Here is an 8,178-nt window from a genome sequence, read left to right as displayed (position 1 = left end):
AAAAGAGGAAGAAGATGTTGTCGGAAAGGGCCAACGAAGTAGCCTAATAAACGGCTAGCTTGTTGGAAGCCGGTTTCATCAGAGAACTTGACTATTCCACATGGCTATCGAATGTGGTTCTTGTGAAGAAGGCTAACTGGAAATGGAGAATGTGTGTGAATTACTTAGACCTTAACAAAGCGTGGCCAAAGGACTCATTTTTCCTCCCTAACATTGATGCCTTGGTGGATGCAGCGGCAAGGTACAAGTTTTTAAGTTTCATGGACGCGTACTCAGGATACAACCAGATCCCGATGCACCGACCAAATGAGGAAAAGACGTCATTCATAACGCCAAGAGGGATGTATTGTTACAAGGTCATGCCGTTTGGGCTAAAAAATGCGGGTGTAACCTACCAAAAGTTGATGAGCAAGGTTTTCAAGGACCAGATAGGCAGGTCGGTAGAAGTCTATGTTGACGATATGCTAGTGAAAACAACCGAGCCGTGCCGTCTGGTAATCAACCTATAGGTCATCTTTGACTCTCTTCGAAAACATAATATGAGGTTGAATCCTTTGAAATGCTCTTTCTCCATGGAAGTAGTAAAGTTCCTGGAATTCACGATTATCCAAGGTGTGTAGAGGCTAACCCGGACAAATGTGAAGCTGTGCATTAAATGGCAAGCCCCGGGTATGTGAAGGATGTGCAAAGACTAACTGGAAGGTTGCCAGTTCTATCTCGTTTCCTCGGTGCATCGGCGGCTAAAGCACTACCTTTCTTCAACTTAATGAAAAAGGGAACGGCCTTTGAGTTGGACCCTAGGTTGTGACGAGGTGTTTAACCATTCTAAGAAGATCTTGTTAGAACCACCCATTCTCGGGAAGCCAATGGAAGGAGAGCCCTTGTGCCTATACCTGGCGGTAACAGAGGAACCCTTGGCAGCCGCTCTAGTGCGAGAAAAAGGCAAGCAACAACAACCTATGTACTTCATAAGTAAGGTGCTCCATGGTACGGAGCGAGGTACACGAGGCTAGAAAAAGTATCTTTTGATTTGTTGGTCTCCTCTCAAAGGATGAGACAATATTTTCAAGGGCACCCGATCACGTTAAGGACCAACCAACCGATCAGACAGATCTTGCAGAACCCCAATCTGGCAGTGCGGGTGATGACCTGGGCAATAGAGTTATCTCAGTACGACATTCAATATGAACCCCGTCATGCCATTAAAGCCCACGCAATGGTTGATTTCTTAGTAGAGGTGGCCGGTGAACCTCCCAAGGCCCCGAGCACACGGTGGAAGCTCCATGTTGACAGAGCGTCCAACCAAGCATGGGGGACTGGGATTATATTAGAGAGCTCGGAGGGAGTGAATTACGAGCAGTCAATCAAATTTGAATTCTCGGTCTCCAATAACCAGGCAGAGTACGAAGCCATAATAGGAGGTTTAACACTAGCAAAGGAGGTCGGAGTAGGAAGGCTCGAAGTCAACAATGATTCTGTAACACCCTAATATTCAAATCCTTATGTTCGAGTCATAAGTCAATGATATTACGATGGTACGATGCTCAGGTGGATTTTTAATACATAATTATAAGTATAATTGAAAGGAGTATTAATCGAGAAGCCTGAAATTGAGTAAAAATAAAATTGCGAAGTCGTATACTAACGTTTCGACAACTTAAAGATAAAGCGTGAAGTCGAAAGCGATATACAGATAAAGGCATTAAGGAGAATAAGAGAAGGACAGTATATAGACATATAACATAAGTAAATAGCCACTAGTCGTGACCCGCGAAGTTTAGGTCTGCTAGGGTACAGTATAATAGTAGTTGATAACAGTATCTCCTAATCTCTCCCAAAAGAAACATAAGATCCTCTATAGGCAAGTTCAAAAGAGTTCAATACATAATATAAGCTTTTCAAAATAAAGGTGGAGAGATTCTAAGCAAAAATATAAAGTAAAGAATATAAAGATTTTTGCCATCTCTCAGATGAACCACGGTTCACTTCTGAGCACTTGGACCTGTATCTGAAAAACAAGAGATATATACAGAATGAGAACCCCTGACCCATGGGTTCCCAATACGATAAAAGTGTCAAATAAATACATGCATTGCAATAAAAACTCACTAATTATCCTAAACGTCCTTTCACCAAATATTCACCCTATGTTCTCGCTGATCCATAAACAGGAAACTATCATAAGGGAATGCTAAATCTAATTCATATTCTTCATGCTTCCTAACTTTCTAACTCTCCAACAAATCAGAATCAGAACCATAAGCCAAACAATCACCAGTTATTTTGTCTCAGAGATTCTATATCAATACTTCATATTCTCACTTGGAGCAAGTGAAATCACTTCACTACGTCTACCCAGGGAGCTCAAATTATCTCATTCTCTACCTAGAGCAAGTGAAATCACTTTACTGCGTCTACCCAGGGAACTCAATTACCTCATTCAATAATCATCATCATTATTCAATTACATAATCAACTCACCTCATCAAGAATATCCCTCAACGTCCACCAACACCAGCATGAGGGACCTCTCAGTTGTACAAACACAAGTAATACAAGTAAGTAGTACATAATTAAAGTACAAATAGAACAAGTAGCACATACTCAGGTAACATATCATATATGATATAGCAATCCATAACAAATAGGTAAACCCAAACAATTCAAACATATGCAAATGATGTATGCCTGCCCTATGGCTGATGAGTCTCATTTGTCAGTTATAAAGCCAACCCGACAAGTCCTGGTAGCTAACCATTGGACAGTCCCTCTGTCGTGCATCCCCAACTCGAGTAATTCTCAATCATAATCATAATCATACAACACCCACACTAGTATTTATCCACGGTGGCGAGCTCATCCGAAACTTTCACAGTGTCCAGCCACACTTACGACATAGGGTCAGCAGAGTATCGAGTCTCAGCCTGGAGCACATAGTGGCTAGTCACTGCTTTCATCCAAGGAAACTCGTATCTCAGATAATCATTTCACATTCATTTATAACATTCCATAATCATTCATCATGACCATATCATCACTTATACATCAAATGATTGCACATTTTATATATCACTCAACATAACCTGAGGCAAGTAGGGCGAAACCACAACCCTTGCGTCCACCCGGGGAGCCTCTATACTAACCAACCTGGAGCAAGTGGGGCGCAACCACAACCCTTGCATCTATCTAGGAGGTACGTTCTCATATGCCCAGGAGGAACCAAGGAGGGGATCCTAACCTCCCACCATCTCGTTGGGGGTGATTTTACATTACTAGGAGGAACAAGGAAGGGGATCCTCACATTCCTTCATCTCTCTGGGGTCGCACTTTCGAGAAAGAGAGCTCAAGATAAAACAATCATTCAAAATCATATTTTCAATTTTAGCCATAAATCAACATTTATCATAGCCATCCGGCTCATAACATAATCCATAACCACCTAATAATCATTATTAAATACAGCCTTTTGGCTCACGGCATACACCGCACTTCCATCATCACCCTCAGCAACTCATACAGTCATTATTAATCATAATTCATCATTACTCTCCCTTTACTTCACCCTCAAGCTACCACCCTTCCCAGTCCCTTCTCATTTCTAGGCCTACTATAAGGCCTTAAGACTTAAAGGGTGAGAATGGAGGCTTAAAAGTCTGAAATTCGGCTTCAAAAACTCAAAACCAACTTTTGCTAAAAACAGAGTCACGCGTGCGCGTCGCCCATGCGCACGCGTGGAAAGCGGAAAAGGAAGTGATGCGTGAGCGTCGTCCATGCACACGCATGGGAAGCAGAAAGGTAGCGTGACACGTGCGCGTCAGTGACGCGTACGCATGGGTGCGTTTTGTGCTCCTCACACAAACCCAGCACAGTACCAGCGCAACTCTCTGGATTTTCTACAGGGAATTCGCATCAGTGCAGCGACGCGCACGCGTGAGGAAGTAAAACTTGAGAGTGACGCATGCGCATTAGCCACGCGTGCGCGTGGAAGCACGATTTGCCAAAAATTTTACTAAGTTAAAAAGCTGCAGAATTACATTTTCAAACCCCAAACTTCCAACACACATAACTTTTTCTACAAAATTTTTTTTCAACCATTTTTTATCCATTGGATAGATCGTTGAATAAACTTTAACAAAAATCCAAGTTTTAAGAATTCCAAACTCCGTTGACCGAGTTACAGACCGCCAAATTTGGTCAAAAATCAGTTTTTACCCAAAAATAGAAATCACCAATTTTTTCAATGTTCACAAGCCAAATTCATTTTCACTCATCCAAATGACCACCACCCAACCACATTTACATAATTACACTCAACCAAAACCAAACCTGCCTCATCTACACAATTTCACCCAAAACTATCAAATTCCACACATCGATTCCTCAAACCTTATTATTCAATAATCAAACCAATTATTCACACATTTAATATCTAAAATCCATCCAATATCTTATATCATCACACAATAGACACATCAACTTACCTTCCTTACCTCTTTTCGGCCTCCGACCCAAGAATCACGACCTCCGGCCCAAATTCACAATTTAAATGCATATTCTACAAGCCAATATTCATTATCCAATTCATCAAATTCTCAACACACCAAACATACAAATTCACACAATTCTCAATCCAATCATTAATTTACATTACATATCAACTATGCATATTAGTACCAACCATTTACACAATTCAAACTTAATCCTCGGGGCATCTAGCCTAGAAATTCTCATCATACCACCCGATACTTAAATAAAACTTAAACCGTACCCCTTGTAGCCAAAATAATTGAGCTTCTTCTTGGAAGTCTCTACCAACCCTTACCTCCAAGCCTCACCAAAGCCCCACAAGCAACACCAACCTCCCAATTGTGCACCAAAATTAACCAATACTCTAACATAACCAATTTCACACTAATAATCAACCTAGGGTTCATGAAATTGAGAAATCACAAGGGTTAGAGGGTTTCTTACCTTAACCCACGAAATTTTGTGATGAATATCACTAATGGCTCATACTAGAGCACCCCTAAACAACAAAAATTACAAGATTTTCTCAAAATCCAAACCAAATTCGAAATACAATAGGAAAAAGAAACTGGGCATAGGAGAATTAAATACTCACCACAAAACTTAAATAGACTCGAAGAGGAGGAGAAGAGCGATGCGTAGCCGCAAATGACTTGTCAATCGGAGCTCCGTAGCTCAAGTTATGGTGATTTGAAGATCAAAGAGAGTTAGGGTTTCTCTCTTCTTCCTCTCTTCTCCATAGCTGCGCCCCAAACCCCTTCCTTTAGGATAAATGAGTTGAAATGCTCATAACTAATTGTTATATATGTTGGGTCTTTGGCCCACTTGGGGCCGGTTCACTTAGTTGGTCTGTTGGCCCAATTTTGGACCAAAACTTCAAAGATTAGAGTTTTAAATCGTATTTAAATATTTCTACCTTCCCAAATTATCAATTCTTATTTCTAAAAATTATTCACTTCTAATGAATTTTCTCAGCCACAGTACCAGACAGATTACAGCCAGTACTGCCGGTCAAATTTTCAGTGCGTATTTTTATTCAAAAAGCTATGTTTTCCGACTCAGAAAAATTCATGGAGTCCAAATACTGAGCCCAAGTAAATGGTACATACCAACAAAGACTGGGGGTCCACGACCCATCTAAACAACAGTGTCTCTCGCGTGACACGACACCCTTTGCCGAAGTCTGGACAGCTGGCGAAAGCTTCCAGAAAAAAGGGCCCAAACGAAAGGGCCTACCCAAAGACAATGAATAAAGGGGAGGGACCTACTCCTCTCCCCATGTATGTTACTTTTACCCTAATTATCCGCATCATCGTACGGACACTTACTTTAGCATCGGAGTATCCTTACAGGAGACCCACCCACCAACCCACCGATAATTACGGGCTCTATTCCTCTTCTCAGCTCTCGCGCTCAGGTTCTGCTCCTTACCTCCAAGATCCCTCACTAACCGACTCAACGAGAAACTGAATAGATTGCAAGGGATTGATGAATTCATGGAGTCTTAAAAAAAAGAAGTTCCCATCTGACGATAGCATTACTTACGCAGCAGCCATGGCAAGTGCTAGTTTCATCAACAATCAAGCACCAAATTAATATTAATCAAATTAAAGTGGCTGAGTTGCATGTTTAATACTCTCTCTAAAAACCAAGTTGGGTTGGTCTAGTGGTTAACTCATTAGTCCGTTTAAGCAGGTGTTGGGGGTTCAATCTTGCCTTGTATATACAACAATCAATTGACCAGCGACAAACTCTTAAATGAAGCTCCAGTCCATGACGGATTAATCATTGACCTGCCGAGTTGAATAATACCGTGAAAAACCAAACAAATACTCTCTATCTGGTCATGAATAATCATCTTTTCAACTTGTAATAATTATTTTATAAATTACTAAAAAACCACTATTCTAACAAATCAATGTGCGTAACTTTCAACGATGTTCTGGACAAGATTCGGGAAAGGCTAGCCAGCTGGAAAGGGAGATTGCTTAATAAGGCGGGTAGACTTTGTTTGCTCAATTTGGTAGTGACTACGATTCCTACTTTCCACATGCAGGTACCTCTCTTCCCTAAAAGGGTAACTAATAAGATAGAATCCATGATGCAGAACTTTCTATAGAAGAGTCAAGCTGATGGCAGAAGCCTGAATCTAGTTTACTAGAACTTGTTAGTCACCCCTAAGAAGTTTGGGGGACTGGGAATTAGAGATCCCTTTTGTGCTAATATTGCTCTTCTTGGAAAGCTAGTTTGGCAATTTTTTCACCATCTTGACAAGCTATGTGTTCAACTGTTGACGGAGAAATACCATTCCTCTAAGGATGATTGCTTCAGTCAATCTCGAGGCAGGAGATCTTATGTTTGGAAGAGTATATGTCGAGCTTGGAATATCTTAAAGGAAGGTTTTATTTGGTGCATTGGGAATTTGGAACAGAACTTTTGATTTTCTAAATGCAGAAGAGAGGGGTGACTGTGTCACGAGATGGATTATGTTCACATTTCTGATTCGGATCTCTGGATCTTGGACCTTTGGTCATCTGGACAGTGGAACTTTGAGAGTATCTATTCTCCTCTGAATCAGTCTCTGCATAACAACATTAACTCTTACAACCCGGATGTTCAAGCTTATTTAGAGGTCGGTTGGTGTTGGACTGGTGCAGCCTCAAAGGTTTATGATGCTCGTAATGGTTATTTATGGTTCAGTAAGAAGATGTTTAGTTGGGAGAATAGGGGAAATTGGCTTTGACTTTGGTGTCAACATGTTCCGGAAAAGAAAAATTATTGGCCTGGCTATGTCTTCGGGAGGCTCTTCCTACTGCTGCATTTCGTTTTAGGAGGGCCATTTCACACACGGATAGCTGTCCATGATGTTTCTCAGGTCAAGAATCGGTTTTATATTGCATTCAGAATTGTCTAAAAGCCCAGCTAGTTTGGCAAGTTTTGCGGATCTCCGGTCAACCACTGGATTTGATGAGTTAGTTCTTACATAATAGCAAGCAGCGCCCCTTTAGATTCTTTTCTGGTCTCTGGTGGATTTGGCGTTCGAGGAATAACGAGATCTTTCATCTGCACGAGCCTTGGACCACGGTGACTGGTATGGCTTTGTCCTTGAAAAAAGAGCTCCGGAATATTTTTGAGTTGCAACGAGTGTCTATCCCCTCCACCATTAATGGCTCTTGGATTCTCCCCTCAGTGGGTACCTTTAAAATTAATTGTGATGCTAGTTATCCTAACAATAGTGTTCGAGTTGGTTTTGCATGTGTTTGCAGAGATTGGAAGGGAAGGTGGCAACGAGGCTGGGAACAATTGAGAGTCATAGTATTCTGCAAGGAGAGTTATTTGCTATTTGGAGAGACTTTCTTTTAGCATGGGACTCGGGACAAAAAGGTGTTATATGTGAGACAGACTGTGTGGAGGCCTTTATTATTGTCAATAATTTACAGGATTGCTCTAGTTTTATTGATCTTTTGGTGTTGAAAATTAGAGATATCATGTCTTGGAAATGGCGTGCTAATCTCTGGTTTATTTTGAGAAATGCAAACACAATAGCAAATATCATGGCAAAGACGACAATGAGGATACTTTCTCCCCAAGTGGAACTTCTGTTGTCTTGAAAGGATTTTAAGAATAATATTCAGCAGGATTGTCTTTCTT

Source organism: Arachis hypogaea, chromosome 14 (genome assembly GCF_003086295.3).
Source record: "Arachis hypogaea cultivar Tifrunner chromosome 14, arahy.Tifrunner.gnm2.J5K5, whole genome shotgun sequence".
NCBI lineage: Eukaryota > Viridiplantae > Streptophyta > Magnoliopsida > Fabales > Fabaceae > Arachis > Arachis hypogaea.
Note: the sequence above shows the minus strand (reverse complement) of the source record.